Source organism: Engraulis encrasicolus, chromosome 5, assembly GCF_034702125.1.
Source record: "Engraulis encrasicolus isolate BLACKSEA-1 chromosome 5, IST_EnEncr_1.0, whole genome shotgun sequence".
NCBI lineage: Eukaryota > Metazoa > Chordata > Actinopteri > Clupeiformes > Engraulidae > Engraulis > Engraulis encrasicolus.
In genome coordinates this window covers 40,307,575-40,324,812 of record NC_085861.1, presented here as the reverse complement: position 1 = coordinate 40,324,812, position 17,238 = coordinate 40,307,575, and the positions used below count along the sequence as shown (strand labels likewise).

Here is a 17,238-nt window from a genome sequence, read left to right as displayed (position 1 = left end):
ACATGAATACTGATTAGGACCAACAAATCGTATGCTGATTTAGACATACAATTTTACCATGACAAATATTATTTGCAGCTTGTAAATTTCCCATGTAATTGTTTTATCTAGTAGCAATGTTCTCGTCATTCGCATACTTCACTCAAATCATTTGATGCAAAAGCAATGGGGCAGAGCGTGTGGAATGATCTCCCCCCTCATTGGCTGGGCAGATGACAATCAAAGCCAAATCTACCCTGTCATTGGCAAGGGGCTGAAGTTTCTAGAGGTGGGCGGACTCCACAGCGCCTTGGTTGACATTGTTGTGGGAGTGAATATACTTTATCATCGGGTCTTTTAAATCATATTCGCCCGGACGTGGTTGTAATTTTCTTTCAATTAAAGAAACAAGTCGTCAGAAATCTGGAAGTAATCATTTTACTACCTGCAATGACAAGACTAATCGGACGATGAAAGACCCATGTACGAGGCCGCTCAAGGTAAGCAGACAAGGGCCATTTGGATAGCATGCTAGCTCGTGGCTAGCTTGCTAGCAACTCAGCTTTGAATTCAGCCTGCAGAGTTACGTAGGCAACAGTAGTTTTATTCTACAAATGCTTCATGGTTGAAAATGTGTCTGTTGTTCGTGGCTGAGGTATTTAAAACACTTTCCTGTATCGCCTGGAGTACGTGGAAACACAAAGCTTAAAACTGTTGATCTTGAACTCGGGCCAGCAACCCTATCTAGTTCTAGAGCTCTATGCATTGCTGTTGTGGCCAATTCAGTTTGTGTAGTTTAAATGTTCAGCTGACATCTGTCTTAATGACTTAAGTTTGTCAAAGTTGTCAACCACGACTATTTCCCAATGGTCACTTCAATTTTACAGCCCTTTCTGAATTAATACGGAACGCTTTACAACGGTGGGAGACTCGCAAGTCGGTAGTTACTTGTTCTAGGTTTTGCCTGCTCCCTGAATGTTATTCCTTGGTTGGTGACATTAGTTAGCATTGGCCGCGTAGCTTAGCAACGTTAGCTGAACCATTTGCTAGCCAGTTTGTTATTGGTGTAGAAATAATCACGGGACAGTTATCCTACTGATTGTCCTGACAGAATCTGTGCATACAAACTTGCACAATTTACAACTCTTACACCATGTCTGGCTAGTTTGCTCGACTTTGCAAGATAACTTCTGGATAATCAGTTATTGGTTCCTTAATAATGTAAGGTGCAACTTCTGGCGTCGCTAGCTAATACTAGCTATGGATTCCCAGATTCACGCTCCCATCTCATTACACTCCCATTTCATCTCGCTCCCACTAGCCAGACTAACGGTACCACCGCCATATTACGGAGCCAGTTATCTTGTTGATGTTAGTTTTTTGTTTCTAACCCTAACCTTAACCCTAACCCTAAACCTAACCCTAACCTTAACCCTAACCCTAACCCTAAACCTAAACCTAAACCTAACCCTAAATTGCTTGTATGTGGCAGTATATGATAATACGTGAAATATAATCGGGTGGGGACCGCAATAGTCCGGCGGATTAGACACACAAAAGGGCCTAATCATGCACTTTTGAGTAAAAGCATGAAAATTGGTACACATATCCTTCTCGATATGCTGATTAATATTAGCGTTGGAGGCGTCGCGAAAAATGAAGAATTTTCAAGATGGCCGCCAAATCCAATATGGCCAACCCAAATTAATGAAACTACCTGACACGTTGATGTAAAAGCATGAAAATTGGTAAATATATCCTTCTTAATATGCTGATCAATGTTATCATTGGAGGCGCCACGAAAAATGCCGTATTTTCAAGATGGCCGCCACATCCAATATGGCCAACCCATATTAATGAAGCTACTGTACCTGAAACTTTGTTGTAAGCCCATGAAAATGGATGCCCAGTTACTTCTTTATATTCTGATTAATAAAAGAAATGGAGGCATTGCAAAGAAAGTTTAATTTTCAAAATGGCCGCCAAATCAAATCTAGCCCACCCATATTAATGGAACCATTGATGAATTTAAAACCCACTTTGTAGTAAAAGCATGAAAAATGGTACACATTTACCTCTTGATATGCTGATTAATATTTGAAATGGAGGCATAGCAAATAAAACCCGAATTTTCAAGATGGCCGCCAAATCAAATGTAGCCAACCCATATACATTAATCCTCCAGGCACATTGTGGGATATACAGTACCTCTAGCAGTTAGTGACGACTTCATAGGCCTTGTGTTTAATATGCCTCTCATGACCACAAATTCAAAAGGGTCAAGATTTGTCAATTCATGGACATGATTAAAACATGGTTAAGAAAAGAAACCAATAATTAATTACTATTTCTAGCTGTACTTCAAGGTTTTCAAACAAACTGGTATGTCTTGCCTGGTTAACACCAGTTGATCTCACAAGTGAGATACTCTGAAGGTTACATATGCAATTTCTGAGGGATGGAATCCATGCTGTCTTTCAGATCAGAAAGTGTGCAAAGCAGCATGGGATTCCCCAGGTTGTAATATATCCCATGGCCAACATCAATCAAACTGCCAACAATGCCTAATTAAAAGATACACACAAACTTTGAATAAATGGTGAATGGTACAGTTGGTGCAAAGTCAACTCTGTGTATGTAAATTTGAGTAACCTTGAGTGAAAGTTTGCCTGTACAGTATTAGGATTCATTTTTTTGGCTATAATAATGGTGTGCAAGATTTGGCTTATGGTGAAACCCCATTTCTGCATTTGTAGTTCAAGGTATGCAAACTATGCAACATATGCAAGGTGAAGTTGATAAGATTTGATTTAACCCCCATGTTGAGGGGGGACAAGATTTTGTTTTGTTACCTACAGTACTTGAATGAAGGTTGTGCACATTTATTTCAATGATAAATGGCTCAAATCCATTGAAAATGTGACTAAATTATTTATTGACTCAAAGATTACAAATATGTTTCTACTACAAGTACAGTTTTCATGCTTTCGCGGCAAATTGTGCCCTGGTTTCACTAATGTACTGTAACACAATATGTAACACTACATATCTATATATAACATTAGTAGGGTAGGGTTTGATGTTTCGAAATTAGGCTATGTTAGGATCACTTCCAGAGTAATCTTTTTTAGGACTATTACGTGTGTGTGTGTGTCTGTGTGCGTTCACACACTTCTCACGTGAACCCTTCTACATTATTATACATATCAATATATATCAATATATTATTATACAAAGTATATGTGTGCTGATTGCATGCTCCTGCTACAAAGTGCATGGTGGTTTCACTAATATGGGTCAAACATGTTTGATTTGTCTGGAAAATGCAGATTTTTTTTTCATACCTCCATTCCTAATATTAATCGGAACATAAAGATGTACAGTAACTGTGTAGGCTACCAATTATGATGCTTTTACCACAAAGTGTCCGGTAGTTAATATGGGTTGGCCATGTTGGATTTGGCGGCCATTTTGAAAATTCTGTGTTTTTCACATCTAATAATCAGCTGAAAAAGAAGGAAATGTGTAACCATGTTCATGCTTTTACTACGTGCATAATGGATTCACTCATCTGCTATACAATTCCTGTTAGAATTCCATTTCTAACATTAATAGGTACATCATAGAGTATGTATTTACCAAATTTCAGGCATTTATGACGCAGTGCATGATGGTTTCTCACTAATATGGGTTGGCCATATTGGATTTGGCGGCCATCTTGAAAATACAGCATTTTTCGTGGCGCCTCCAACAATAACATTGATCAGCATATTAAGAAGGACATGTGTACCAATTTTCAGGCCTTTACTACAAAGTGTCAGGTAGTTTCGTTAATATGGGTTGGCCATATTGGATTTGGCGGCCATCTTGAAAATTCATAATTTTTCGCTACGCCTCCAATGCTAATATTAATCACCATATCAAGAAGGATATATGTACCAATTTTCATGCTTTTACAACAACGTGTCAGGTAGTTTCATTAATTTGGGTTGGCCATATTGGATTTGGCGGCCATCTTGAAAATTCTTCATTTTTCGCGACGCCTCCAACGCTTATATTAATAAGCATAGGAAGAGGTATATGTTGTGCACCAATTTTCATGCTTTTACTCAAAAGTGCATGATCAATTCACCAATCCGCTGGACTACAAGTCCGGGAGTGATGGAAACACCGGGGACCGCACGTCCGGGAGCGAACTCCGTTGGGAGTCTCAGTCTGTATGCCCTAGCTATGTGATTGAGGCTAACTGGACATAATGTTGCCCAGCAATGATTTCTTTTTTGTTGTTTTGCCTGCCCTCTTGATATGTATTATTTTTTAAATTTTGCACACTTATATTATGCTGAGGAGGTCTCCCTTTAGCACACATTTAATGAAGCCGAGTGTTGGCAGATAGTCTCCTAAACAAAGTCGAGGTGGTGTTTCTCATTGTTTGCTACCTAGCCAAGTGACTAGAAACTTCAATGGTGTCAGCTAACATTGTGCTAGGTGACAAGATAACGGATTCCTACGGTCTAGTGCTACAGCACGCCCTTTTTTTGTTTTGATTCGGCATTGCGACGACAGTAAATCGAGTTGTTTGGAAATTGTCATTAGACATTCTTTTAAAATGCCAGTGGTGCGTTGTTGAATTAACTTCATTGTCTGTGCCAGGCGGGTCAGATCAGATGGGTCTCTTTTGTAATGCTTTTGAGTGGAGGGGTAGCAATACCAACTCTGTCATTCTATAGTAGGCTATCTGGTTAACTTTTAATTGGGGATGATCTTGAATTACTACGCATTAGTAGCAAGGCCATGATTTCCATGTTCATTACATTATGAGTACTTTTTTTTCTTGTGACCCAAACCACTGTTTATTGCCCATTCCCTTTACCGGCGGGTCCTCCTCCCCATCACCTAAAACTCCCCCGAATGACGGACATGCTCCCAGACCCAGAGCCAACATCCTTACACGAGAGGCTAGTGTTACACCAAGCTTTGAATTATTCAAGCCTTTATTTACAAGTTCTTTTGTCAGCTTGTTGCCCGGCATCCCCAGCCAACCTCTACGTAAACTAGGACAGAAATACAAGACCATGACTTTGGACACCTTCAGAGCCTGTTTACGTATGGTTTGGTTTTTGCCTTGCATGTCATGAGACATGGTCTGTTGAAAATGGACCATTGGCATATTAGGTCTAACCTAATTTTTCTAATATTGTCTGAGTGAATCAATTCTAAACACTGTCGAATCTTTAGTGTGAAGCCAGCTATACAGGGGTTGGACACTGAAACTAAAACACCTGTCATTTTAGTGTGGAGGGTTTATGTCTAAATTGGACCAGCCTGGTGGCCAATCATCATGAATTGTACGTAACATTATCGATGACCCATCAGAGTTCAAAAGAGGACAAATTATTGGTGCACGTCTTGCTGGTGCATCTGTGATCAAGGCGGCAAGTTTTTGTGATGTATCAAGAGCCGGGGTTAATGTCAGCATACCACCAAAACGGATGAACCACATACAACAGGATTAACTTAACTGTGGATGCAAGAGGAAGCTGTCTGAAAGGGATGTTCAGGTGCTAACCTGGACTGGATCCCTAACATAAAATCACAGCTGCCCACATCATGGCAGAATTAAATGTGCACCTCAAGCTCCTGTTTCCACCAGAACTCTCGTCAGTAGCTCCACAGGGTCAATATACACGGCCGGGCTGCTGTCCAAGCCTGTCTAAAACCAGGCGTTTCAGTTTCACTGTCCAACCCCTGTACATCACCCATTTCACTAAGTAGTGTGGTTATTAGTAAGACTCATCATACGTTTAATTTTACATGTACTTGCTTCTTGTATTGGTTGTTTTTGTCCCATATGTCTTTGTTTACACCCTTTAAGCCTATTTTTCTCTAGAGCTCTTTGCCTGAAATGTTGAACTGTTGAGCCAGTTTCACTTACAGCTCCCACAGCTGTACCTGTGGTTGAACTTGAATCCAAGCAGTAGCACAGTTTTGTTTTATTTTGGTATGCCAACATCCTCTACTTCGTTCCAATTCCTACTGCCCTGCAGACACAGGATGGGATGGGTACTTTACCCAGCAGAGGAGATGAAGACATCAGAGACTGGGCTGGTGTCTGACTGTTACTCTCATTGCCTTCCTTGTTTACATGTATTGACAGAACACAGTAGTCTCTCCCTCTCTCTCTCTCTCCTTTTCTCCCCACTTTGTGTATCAGAGTCTCCTTTGAGAGTGAGGCACTTCAAAATGTGTCTCCCTGAGGGGATGTGGGTTTGCTGCATGTGTGTAAAAGTGTGCGTGTGTGCACACTGTGAGTGTTGGTGAGTGGCTGGCTGGCTGGCTGCACAAGAGTTTGTTCCACCAGGCTGTGTTTTGCGTTACGTAAGGCCTACAGCTCTTCAAGGAATGCAGCCATGCGTGTAGAAGCACACCCCATACCTGCGGCTGCAGTCACTGCGGGGACACTATAGCCTGCTTGTTTCTCCTGCTTCAGGAATGCAGTTTTTTTTAAAGGCTGCTGCACTGTACTGACCATCTCACATTGATTTATTGCGAGGCCTGCAGCTGGCCTTTCAAATAATGCACGGGTTTGTGCTGACGCCCAGCGCGTTGTCGGACCGGAAAGAGCACCACGGAGAGCCGTCAACACACAACACAACACAACAGCTCATTATACAGGAATTTAGATGCGAGAAGTGAAAGTACACGCTCGTGTTTATCATCTCGACTCAAGGCGTGAACACCTGTTCAATGGCTGCTACACGAGGGATGAGCTCAGGGGCTGGTTTGTGTTGTTTTTGGAACATGGACAAGATCTTTTAGTTTCTCATTTGAATAATGAGATGAGCAAAAATCAGCAAAAGTCCGGCTCCAGTAAACCACATTGTTAAATGTAACATTGCGTGTGGGCGTTTCCTTTTTTTTCTAGTCTGCGGTCAGGGCACCTTTTCTGCAAAGGAGCACGAAAAGATTCATGTTTTTTGAAAAGCGTCTCATCTCTTATTTGGGAATTATTCACACTGTGGAAGATTTCAAAACTGTTCTGTCCACTTTCTGAGCCCATCTGCTGTGTGCATCACCAGGAAGCACGATGTCATCTTCGCTTTTATGCTGACTGTGTGTCATCCACAACACTGACGTGATGTAACTGAACTGACTGACACACTAACACTTACACACACACCTGCATCCCTCCCTCCCTGTGCTGTTTACTCCAGCTAGCACCCTGATCTAAACCAGCCATGAGACGGGTGCTTCATCTTCTGAAACATGTCCATATTAAAGAAACATTCTATCGATTTATCTATATAAAAAAGCCACGGTCCAGTATCCTTGTAACTTTATTTGCATCTTGATTTACTTGTTTTGGATAATAGACATATCTGATGGTTATGTTTGCTTTGTAGGTAATGAGTAGCTGACCTGGTATGTTGTCACCCTATGTGACTGCTGGGTCTCCGTTGTTTATTTAACCATGTTTTCCACTGACCACTACTATGTGGCAATGTAAAAGTGATTGGTCCCCTGCCATCATGCTTTTCGTATTGATTCAGCATGATTGTAAAAATGTGACTTGCGTGTTCGTGGGCCGAGACGAGTACTCTGAACAGCTGTTAAATGAGCAAATAATGGTGTGTGTGTGTGTGTGTGTGTGTGTGTGTGTGTGTGCGCGCTTTTCTGTACCGTATGTTTGTGTGTGTACTGCGCAGTATGACCTGGTATCTGGTGTCACGGCTTAATGCTGCCTAGCCCAGTTGGAACCAAGATGTTCCCAAAACATTCCACCCTCATCTTACCCCTTCTCCCCTTCGCCCCATCTGCAGTGTCAGGTGAATAAGTAAACCGATGCCATCTATAGGTTAGTGGGACAAGTCTGTGGACATGCTGCTTGTTTTTGAGGCCACTTTTTAAAGCCAAGGCGTGGTAGAAACATGCCCCCTCACTTCAAACGGCAGGGTGGATATTGATTTTTGAAAAGGGAAAAAAAAAGTTTTTGTGTTTGGGTGGGGACGTCGGGTGGGATCAAATGGAAGATAAGTGTGTGTGTGCGCTCACTGTTGTCGCTAAACAAGAAACTCCTGACCCCGTGTGTGTGCGTGTTCTTGTAGGCTCAATGGCTTTTTGCTGTAACTTTGTTGTGGCAGTCTGTCACGTCACCTCTGTGATGTCAGGGCACATAAGGCAAGCGTACCCATTAAGCCCACCAAAATCTAAATTTCTTTATTTTTCAATCATCTTCACATAATTGTTTTTGTGAAATATTTTGTTAAATAGTAAGATTTACCTCTCTTCTCAATGTTTGTCACTGAGTTGATGGATATTTCAAAGTACAATATGAAGATTTTTTTCCAGAGAAAAGTGAAAAGTCTGAATGGGCTTAAATGGTACCATTGGTACCATTTAAGCCCACTTGTGTTCCAAATAAGCTCATATAGTTATTTCTCTATCAAAATACCTGGTGAGGCGTGTGAATTGAATTTAAACAGTGGAGCCTACATGGCATAAATGGTTTCAGACCAAAAATGTAAGATTTGCTCAAAAAATTGTGCATAAAACCTAATTAAATATTACGGCATCTTTTACTTCATATACTTCATAAAATTCTTCATCCAAACAGAGAAATGTATTTTTTCTTATTGATTATTGTTAGTTCATTACATTACGCCTTTTAAACCAACAACTTGGGATTGTACAGCACTTTTTATGTCCCTCAAAGGCATTTTTCATAAGCATGCATGCAAACTTGCATGCATTTCAATGGGGTGTACCATTTAAGCCCACCTTGTACCCATTAAGCCCGCCTATACAAAAAGCTATTTTATGGAAATAATCAACTCCACAAAACATTTCGTGATGCATTTCTTTAAAGACCAATGCCAAACAAACTGGAATATGCTTAGAATTCATACCTAACCACCTTAAGTCTTACGGTAGAGTAAGATAAAGATGGTGTGTGGTTGTATCAAGAAAATATCGGCGTGTGCTCGCTCATAAAACACATCTTTCCATTTGAAGGGAAATGCTATAATTTAGTAAACACTGCATGTATATATAGAAAAATCATTACATTTACCTCTTAGTTTACTAAATATGAAAGTATTTTCAAAACATTTGACTTAAACTAGCTGATATTTTATGATTTCTGACATGTCCCAAAACAGCAAAGTTTTGAGGCAACTTCTTGTCAGTAGTCCTGAGACTGGATTCACTTGGACGGGAATAACTCGACGATAAAAAATGTGATTTGTTTGCAATAAAAAACATTTTGTCAGTTACTAAACCCTTTAATTGGATAGGGTGATGAACAACAACATTCACCTTTTCCCTTTCTTTAAATTGACCTCAAAGTTGAAAGTGGGCTTAAAGGGTACATGGGCTTAATGGGTACGCTTACCATAGAGAATTGTCTCTAATATCTATTGTGCCTTACGTCTATGGGCTTCATTCACACAGTAGGTCCCTAAACCTGCAGGACTGCCTTTTGGGAAAGCTTTTTTGTTACTGTGTTCTGTTGCAATGAGTCCTAGCTCGCCTCTTTTCACTCTTGTTTCTTGGTTCGTTTGCTTGTTCTTTAGGCCAGTGATATCTGTGTTTTCCCTCAGGACCAATCCCGGTCTATAAAAGTTTCCTTTAAAGCTTAAGAAAGTTACAACCAAAATGAAATGTCCCCACAAGTCTGTTAAATGTTTAAAAAACAAGCTATTATATTTAAAGTATGTTTCCCATTGAAATGGATTGAACTTATGATTTGGCACTGGCACAGTGTCTACACACGCACTCAGTTGCTGTTAGCAGGTCTCTTTGCCGTGTTGATGCAGATAATGAATCATGGTTTTTAAAAAGTGTAGACCAATTTTAGTGAAGGGCTAGTGATTCATTCAACATTTCAAATCGGCGTTAGACATTCTTCTGCTGGCATTTGGCTGACATCATAGGACAAGAAAATTTGGACAAACATCTGGAAGGTCGATTAAAAAAAAATGCATTGAGTTGCTTGCAGCCAGATAAGCTTAGTCTTTTCAACAGTCACGACTCACTCCTAATAAGCTAATAATGAGTAACTTGGAGAGGGTCTGAAGGACAGGCCTTTTCGATTTCTTGCTTCACAACTGGTGTATGCTTAGTCTCAGTATGGCTTACATTTGTGTGATCACAGCCTCATTCACACTTAATCAAGAGTGTCTGTGAAATCTGTTGAAAGCAAAATTTACAAACCTAGTAGGGATGCAAATTATCGATTAATTCATTAATCGTTAGTTGATTGCCTTATCGATCGACTTACGATTAATTGATAAGTGGCGGTTTTATGGGTGGTATGGTTCACAAAATTCACGGTTCGGTTCATATCACGGTGTCAAGGTCACGGTTTTCGGTTCTCTACGGTTCTTTTTTTTTAGTTCATGATTAATGGTGCACTGGGAATATTAAACAATATTTATATAACTGCAGTTACAAAGTGATGATTTTTTTGGGCAGTACATGAATTGCGGTTTGCCACGGATTGCACGGTTCGGTTCGGTATGTGTGTGAATTGTACGGTTTCGGTTTTCGGTGCGGTTTGTGCCATCCCTAGGCGGTTTCCCCCGAAATCTCTATAATTCTCAAAAAAAACCTACTAAATCTAAAAATGTAAAAGTGAGATAAAGTGCTACATATAAATGAATTCCATTTATATTCTTTAGGCCAAGGGTGATTTAAATATTCCCTCTATTCACATCTCTCTACACGCGCACTCTTCTCATGCCCATTTCACCTGGGTCTCTTGTCAGTTGAATTGGCGATTAATTGCGATTAATGTTTTTTCATCGATTAATGCATTGATCGATTAATCGTTTGCATCCCTAAAACCTAGTACACAATTTACTTAGTTTAGAAAAGGAGAACAAGTTATTTTAGTCAACAAGTAAAGCCAGATTCACATGGCTACATTTTAGGCCTACCTGAACTAAGCTTACTGCTAATTTGCAATTACCCCACACCTCTGTGTTATTTTTTTGGTCGCATTCGGACAGGATAAGCAAAACTCCTCAATTTACAGACATCTACTAATTTATGGCGGAATTATTTCTTCACAAATTACGGCCATGGCGCATTCTCACGGAACTAAGAACTCAGACATTCTCCTCAATTATTCCGAATGACCAGAGTGAGAATCGAACTGGAGACACAACACCACACTTTTGCAAGGCCTGGAGGTGTGCCATGATTTAATACCCCCCTGACAAGGGCACAAGGGCAGTGACGGCATTTCTTAAAGGTGCACTGTCTAATATATTTTTTCCTTATTTATTTTCAGAATTCATGCTGCATTCACAAATGTAACCTTTTTCATAAATACTTACCACCACCACTAAGTATTCATTATGACTGGGAAAATTGTACTTTTTTTTTTTTTTTAAAGATATTTTTTGGGTCTTTTACTTCATTGAAGACAGGACCGTATGAGAGGTGGACAGGAAGCGAATGGGGAGAGAGACAGGGAGGGGTTGGCAAATGACCTGGACTGGGAATCGAACCTGAGTTGGCCGCATGGCAGACAAGTGCCCAAATGGTTGGCCATGGAAGGGCCGGGAAAATTGTATTTTTCATAAATGAAAAGGTGTATCTTCTCCATGTCTGTCATTTTAAATGTCCAGGAATAGATATTTTAGCTGCAAAACTTACTGTGTTTTGGTCGCACTAGTAAATATTCCTTTATTACTTTGTGAATCTTTTCATGAAAAGATCAAATTTGGCAATATGCAGCAGTGCATACTTGCAATATCTACTCTGGCCACAATCCTACACAGAGCACCTTTTACGCTTTAAACTATTTTGAGAAGGACCAACCGAGAATATGAATCGCTGTGGTTTAGAAGTTGGAAGGTGTCAGTACCTGTTGGTTCTTAGTATGAGTATAGCAGATAGTTGCTTTATGGCCAGCCAAGTCCAAATTTCCAGATGCGCTCTGCATCAGTGAGCGATATCCAAATGAGGTCAGTTAGTATCTCTCTGCTTGCTGAGGTTTTTGTCAAGCTTGTACTAGGGATGTTAACCGGTAACCGGTTAACCGGTAATCGACCGGTTCAACTTTAACCGGTTAAAATTTTCTGCCATTGGTTAACCGGATGTAATAATATTAATAATTATAATAATAATTTCCTCCCAAAAAACGATCATTTTGAGATTTTAGTATGATAATTCAGCATTTTCCATCTGGCAACAATGGCTGGACATGGCAGGTCCTGTCTGCGCAGCAAAAAAAAAGGATTGTGAAAAATAAAAATGAAAAAAATCAGTGCTGTGCATATCAGGCACACAGACGTTTTAAAATTTAAGATTACCGGTTAACCACCGGTTAATGAGTCTCTGTAACCGGTTAAGAGTTTTTTCAATTTTCGCCATCCCTAGCTTGTACCCACCTTTTAACTGCAAAAGACACTTTTTGACATTAATGTTTTTATGTTGGATGCTAGTATAATATCCAAGATGATTCATTGTTAGTGAAGTTAATTTTTTTTATCAACATTGAAGCCAGGAAAGTCTTATTGTGTCAAAATTATGAAATGACAACATACAGTACACTATACTGGGAGCGGTTTTCTTTGGCCTTAGCCACTTTCATCACAGTTTGCAGATTGTATCTGGAAAGGACCTCTTAAATGAACAGGTTTTACATTCACGCGAGTACATGGTGCGAGAGGTTGTATACTAATTTATTATTTTAACCTGTTGTAGAAGATGACCGTGCAATGCAACAATCTTGAGCACACCACGAACTCTATAAACTCACCACGAGCTATGGAGGCCAAATTTGAACAACGGCCCTCACTGTATGGGAAACACTGGTAGAGCGTATTCATGATTGCATCAATGAAAACAGCCCTAAAACACCAGCAGCACTCATGCAGCCCCACATGTGAGAGCTTTGTTCCTACTTATTTCACTTAATCACCATGCATTTTTCTTTGTATTCTCCAACACCATACAGCTGTGATCCCATTAGTTATAAAAAGATTGATCTTGGGCTCCCGAGCCGTTTGCCTTCATTTTTGTTAGAATTAAGCCTGGCAAACTCTTGTGTTAACGTCTGTAGCCCACCTGGATCTGTCTGTGTGACAGTTGCAGATCAATGTGTCTTACAGTTTAAGGAATTTGGTAATTTGTGTCAGGATCCTCAATTCTTCATCTTGGTACTGGTTGTCAAAGTCAAAGAGTCAATTTGTAACCAACTGGGCAATGGGCATCTTTTGATGCAGCGCTACAAATGTTTAGAATTCAATGGATTGTTATTGACGATTTAATTCAGCAAGCACAGTGTGATCTGCTGTCGTTCCCTTTTGGTAGAAGTGAGTGATGCGGATGTTGGATAACTTGCTTGAAAGGTCATACTCTCAATAATGTTTTGTCAGCGTTCAGGCACAGACATGGCAAAGACGTCCTTCAAGGGTCCGCATCAAATAGTAAGCTTAAGCCATTTGGGACGATAGGAGCTTTTATTATTTATGTGACGACTACAATTCTATACTGTATCATTTCTGCATTTATTTGATGGTGTCTAGGTAAGTATTTTGTATGTTATGTATTTCCATGATATTGTCTTTTATAAAAAGAATGGCTTCTACTTTATTTCTTATATTTTTATTGAAAACCAATAGTTAGGGGAAAAGTGGGTCCTGGTTGGAATGTTTACTCAAGGGGGGGTGTTTTAGAAGGGGGACTGGCATCACGCTTATAATACGCATTCATGTGAATGGTTTTGATGAGGATATCAGCGGGAATACTAGGTCAAGTTGAGAATGTGCTTCAATTGATTGGCAGCACCGTCACGTAGCTGTTTGCTCTAGTTTTAGCTGAACAAGACGGTTGGGAAATCTTTTTGCACCTTGCTGTAGTCTATCAGTGCACACCGTTTGTTTATTTAGCCTACTTTTCCTAGGTACCACTTCAAACTTGAATGGCAATTTGTTTTCCCCTCAACAACTTTTTGTTGGGAGGTTTTGTTATGGTATAAATACGGCAGGCAGCAGAAGGAGGCGGTTGGTTGGTTGCTTGCCACTCGGGTGACCAGTGTTGGCCAGTGGCATGCTCAATGATGTGTGTGTGTGTGTGTGTGTGTGTCCTTCTTCCTGCGTGCGCCCCGTGCTGCTGCGTTCCCCCCTGTCTGCAGGCAGGGCCACTTATAAAAGGCGCCCCCTGTTTACCTCCGCTGCTTCCGGCACCACACTGGACACATGCCAGCCTTGTGACGGGCCGGCTCTCCCTCTTTTGAATGCCTGGGACTGTTTTTGTCCCCTGAGCTATGAAGCAAGCGCCCACCACCACTCCCACTCCGGCCCTGCTCCCCGAAAAGAAACAAGCACCACCACAAGGTCGCTAGTCGCACCTCCTTCTGAGTTGGTCTGCTTCCACTTCACAATGAGCTCACAGTCAATTTCCACTTTTCACAAGAAAAGGTGTGGAGAAGGAGATGATTGAATGTTGATGGTCAACCGTAGAGGTGTCTGTCTTTTGCATGTTGCGCCGTCACGGGAATTGCATAACGGTTGCCACATATATCTACGTATATCTATCTATGTCTCTGCACAGCCAATTCCGAAGGGCTCTGATGTCAAGGGGTGGGAGTGGGTCGGGGCTGGGCTGGGCATCTAGTGTCTGTGAGCTCAGCATGAGGTGTTCGACTGACAACGACATGGATAACATGGGAGTCTTTCTCTCTCTCTGTCTCTGTCTCTCTCTTGCTCTCTCGCTCTCTCTCATTCTTTCTATACCACCTTGCCTCGTACACCCTGCCCGCGTGCCCTCTCCACCTCCATCCCCACCCCCACCCCCACCCCCTCTCCTTCTCTGTGCCCGCGTCAGGGCCCACTTCGCAGCACATTCAAGCAGGGCTGTGTAATCCATCTCTCTCCCTCCCTCCCTCCCTCCCCAGGGAGTACCATAGGGCCGCGGATGACATCACGGAGACTGACGTAAAAGCCTGCCAGGAGAACGGCGGCAGCGGGATCGCAAAGCACGTGGGGATTCACATGAGCTCGCGCTGAGAGAGAGAGAGGAGTGAACGGGCCAGACAGCGTCATGCAGGAGGGATGGAGCTGTGGGGTGAGGGGAGAGGAGAGGAGAGGGAGAGGAAAGGGCTTAAAGGCTGTCACTGCTGCTCTGCTGACGGACAGACATGGCCTGGGAAGAGAGTGTGGAGGGAAATGGAGTTATCAGTGTTCTTTTTTGCTAACTGTTAAGCCAGAGGCAGTGTGGGGGTGTAGTAGTGGTGGAAGAGCACAGCACAGCACAGCACAGCACAGCACAGCACAGCACAGCACAGCACAGCACAGCACAGCACAGCACAGCACAGCACAGCACAGCACAGCACAGCACAGCACAGCACAGCACAGCACAGCACAGCACACAAGCTCTGCCTCGCTCCTTGGCCTGCGGCCGCTGCACTCAGCCCCGGCTGAGGCGTTTGTGTGTGTGTGTGTGTGTGTGTGTCCTGTGGTTTTATAGTTTGCTCGCAGTGGGAGTCATGGTCACACTGTGGCAGTTCCTTTCAGGACGTTCATTCATTCGTTCGTTGCCTGTTTTTCCCCATATTTGGTCAGAGTTTGTAAGTGCAAGGCTCGATGACGGGCCGGCCGGCACATGGCAAGTGGAGTGTTTAATTATTTTCAAAATTTTAAAGTGCGCTGAGGTCCCCGACCGCTCCTCCTTCCCTCCCCAGTCCTCATCAATTCCCTGACAGGCTGGAGAAACATAACACGGTGCTAGGACTGCACTGCATAGAGGTGGAGGCAAAGGGATTTCAGCTGGAGTGAGTGGCGAGCATGAGAGACCAACATTGAACCCTGTAGCAATAACTTCAGCTCAACAGGCATTTGGTTTTTTTTTTCGTTCCCCAGAGAGATATTGACGAAAGCACCACACACTAATTATTTACATATTTAAATGACCAGTACTGAAAGTCACAAAAGCCTATTTGCAATTGAAGCCAGTCTACAATTAACTTACCAGTTCCAACCATAACCCTGGGATGGGAACTGAAAACTTTTCACTTCTTTCCACCAGAAGATCCGGAAGGAACGGAACTCAAACAGAAAGTCCATTGACTGCTGCTCAGATATAACAGGATTGGTTTATCAATAAAATCATTTGATGGACACAGACATAATATCAACAGTCTAGTATGGTAAATTCATTTACTTCTGGCACTTAATGGACTGAGTATAATACCATTTTTGTGACAAAGTCTGTTCACGTGTGCTAGCTTAGCACCAGCACGCATTACAGGGACTGCTTGGAATATCAAAAAAGTGTCTCTGCACGTCAAGAATACTCTGACTTAGGTGCTGTTTCCACGTAGCAGGATATTTTTTTAGCAGGGTTTTTTTTATCCTGTTGAGATGTAAACGCAACATGTGGATAAAAATAAATCCTCCATTGTAACAAATACGTACGTCTCAGCCCCCTAAACAGGATTTTTTTCCCTCCTGCTTTTTATATCTGGATTTTAAATATCTGCTACGTGGAAACGGAAGGCCAAAACCAATGCAAAACTAATGCAACCAGGAGAAAAAATATCCACATATAAAAATATCCAGCTACGTGGAAACAGCACCTTACAACCAGCAACTAGGGTCCTGTGTCAAAAGTCCTGGAGTATCATGGTCATGCTAACACTAGTGTGTAGGATATGCCATTTCTGCCCTCTCTCCTCAAAAAGGGCCATCCATAAGGATGAGGAAAAGGAAAGGGTCTTGAATTGCTTTGTTTTTGATACTCATAGTAACAAGATGTCACTCAAAAATTACTCATCCTGGGGGCACTTCATGTTCTTGTTCCACCTTGTTCAGGCAGGACAGGTAAAAGATATCATTCTGAGAGGTTTGAGTAGTGAGTTGCCAGCTCTGCTGAATAACTTAGTGCTGAACTGCATATCTAATGATCCACTGGTGATGCAGGCACAGGACATTTCCAATGGCTGGGCTAAATTGTCCTGAACTGATTATATCCCACTACAACATGAACTCACAGAACTGTGAAACTGACACAGATTTTCTGTCCCAAGGACCCATGTTCATTTCACAGACTTATGTGCGATCACACTTCCGACAGAGTACTTCTACAGTGTTTCCTGCAGAATTGTTTTCAGTCACATTGTTGGGGAATTGATCAGTATCAGAGAATGATGAGTTATCATCATTGGAAAGGCTGTGCTTTTGCAGTTTTGTTTGCAATATGTCGAGGACGTCTAATTTAAAAGTACACTATTTATGTTGAAGCAACTTA

The 17,238-nt window shown here is 41.7% G+C and overlaps 1 protein-coding gene across 2 annotated transcripts in view; it reads left to right on the top strand.

Annotated features, from left to right (window-relative positions):
- Positions 1-278: 278 nt before the first annotated feature.
- otud7b (OTU deubiquitinase 7B) overlaps positions 279-17,238 on the top strand; it is a 68,849-nt gene continuing 51,889 nt past the window's right edge. For both annotated transcript variants that reach the window (XM_063199359.1, XM_063199358.1), the window contains exon 1: positions 279-479. The gene's annotated coding sequence lies outside the window, so the exon portion shown is untranslated. The remainder of the gene's footprint in view (positions 480-17,238) is intronic.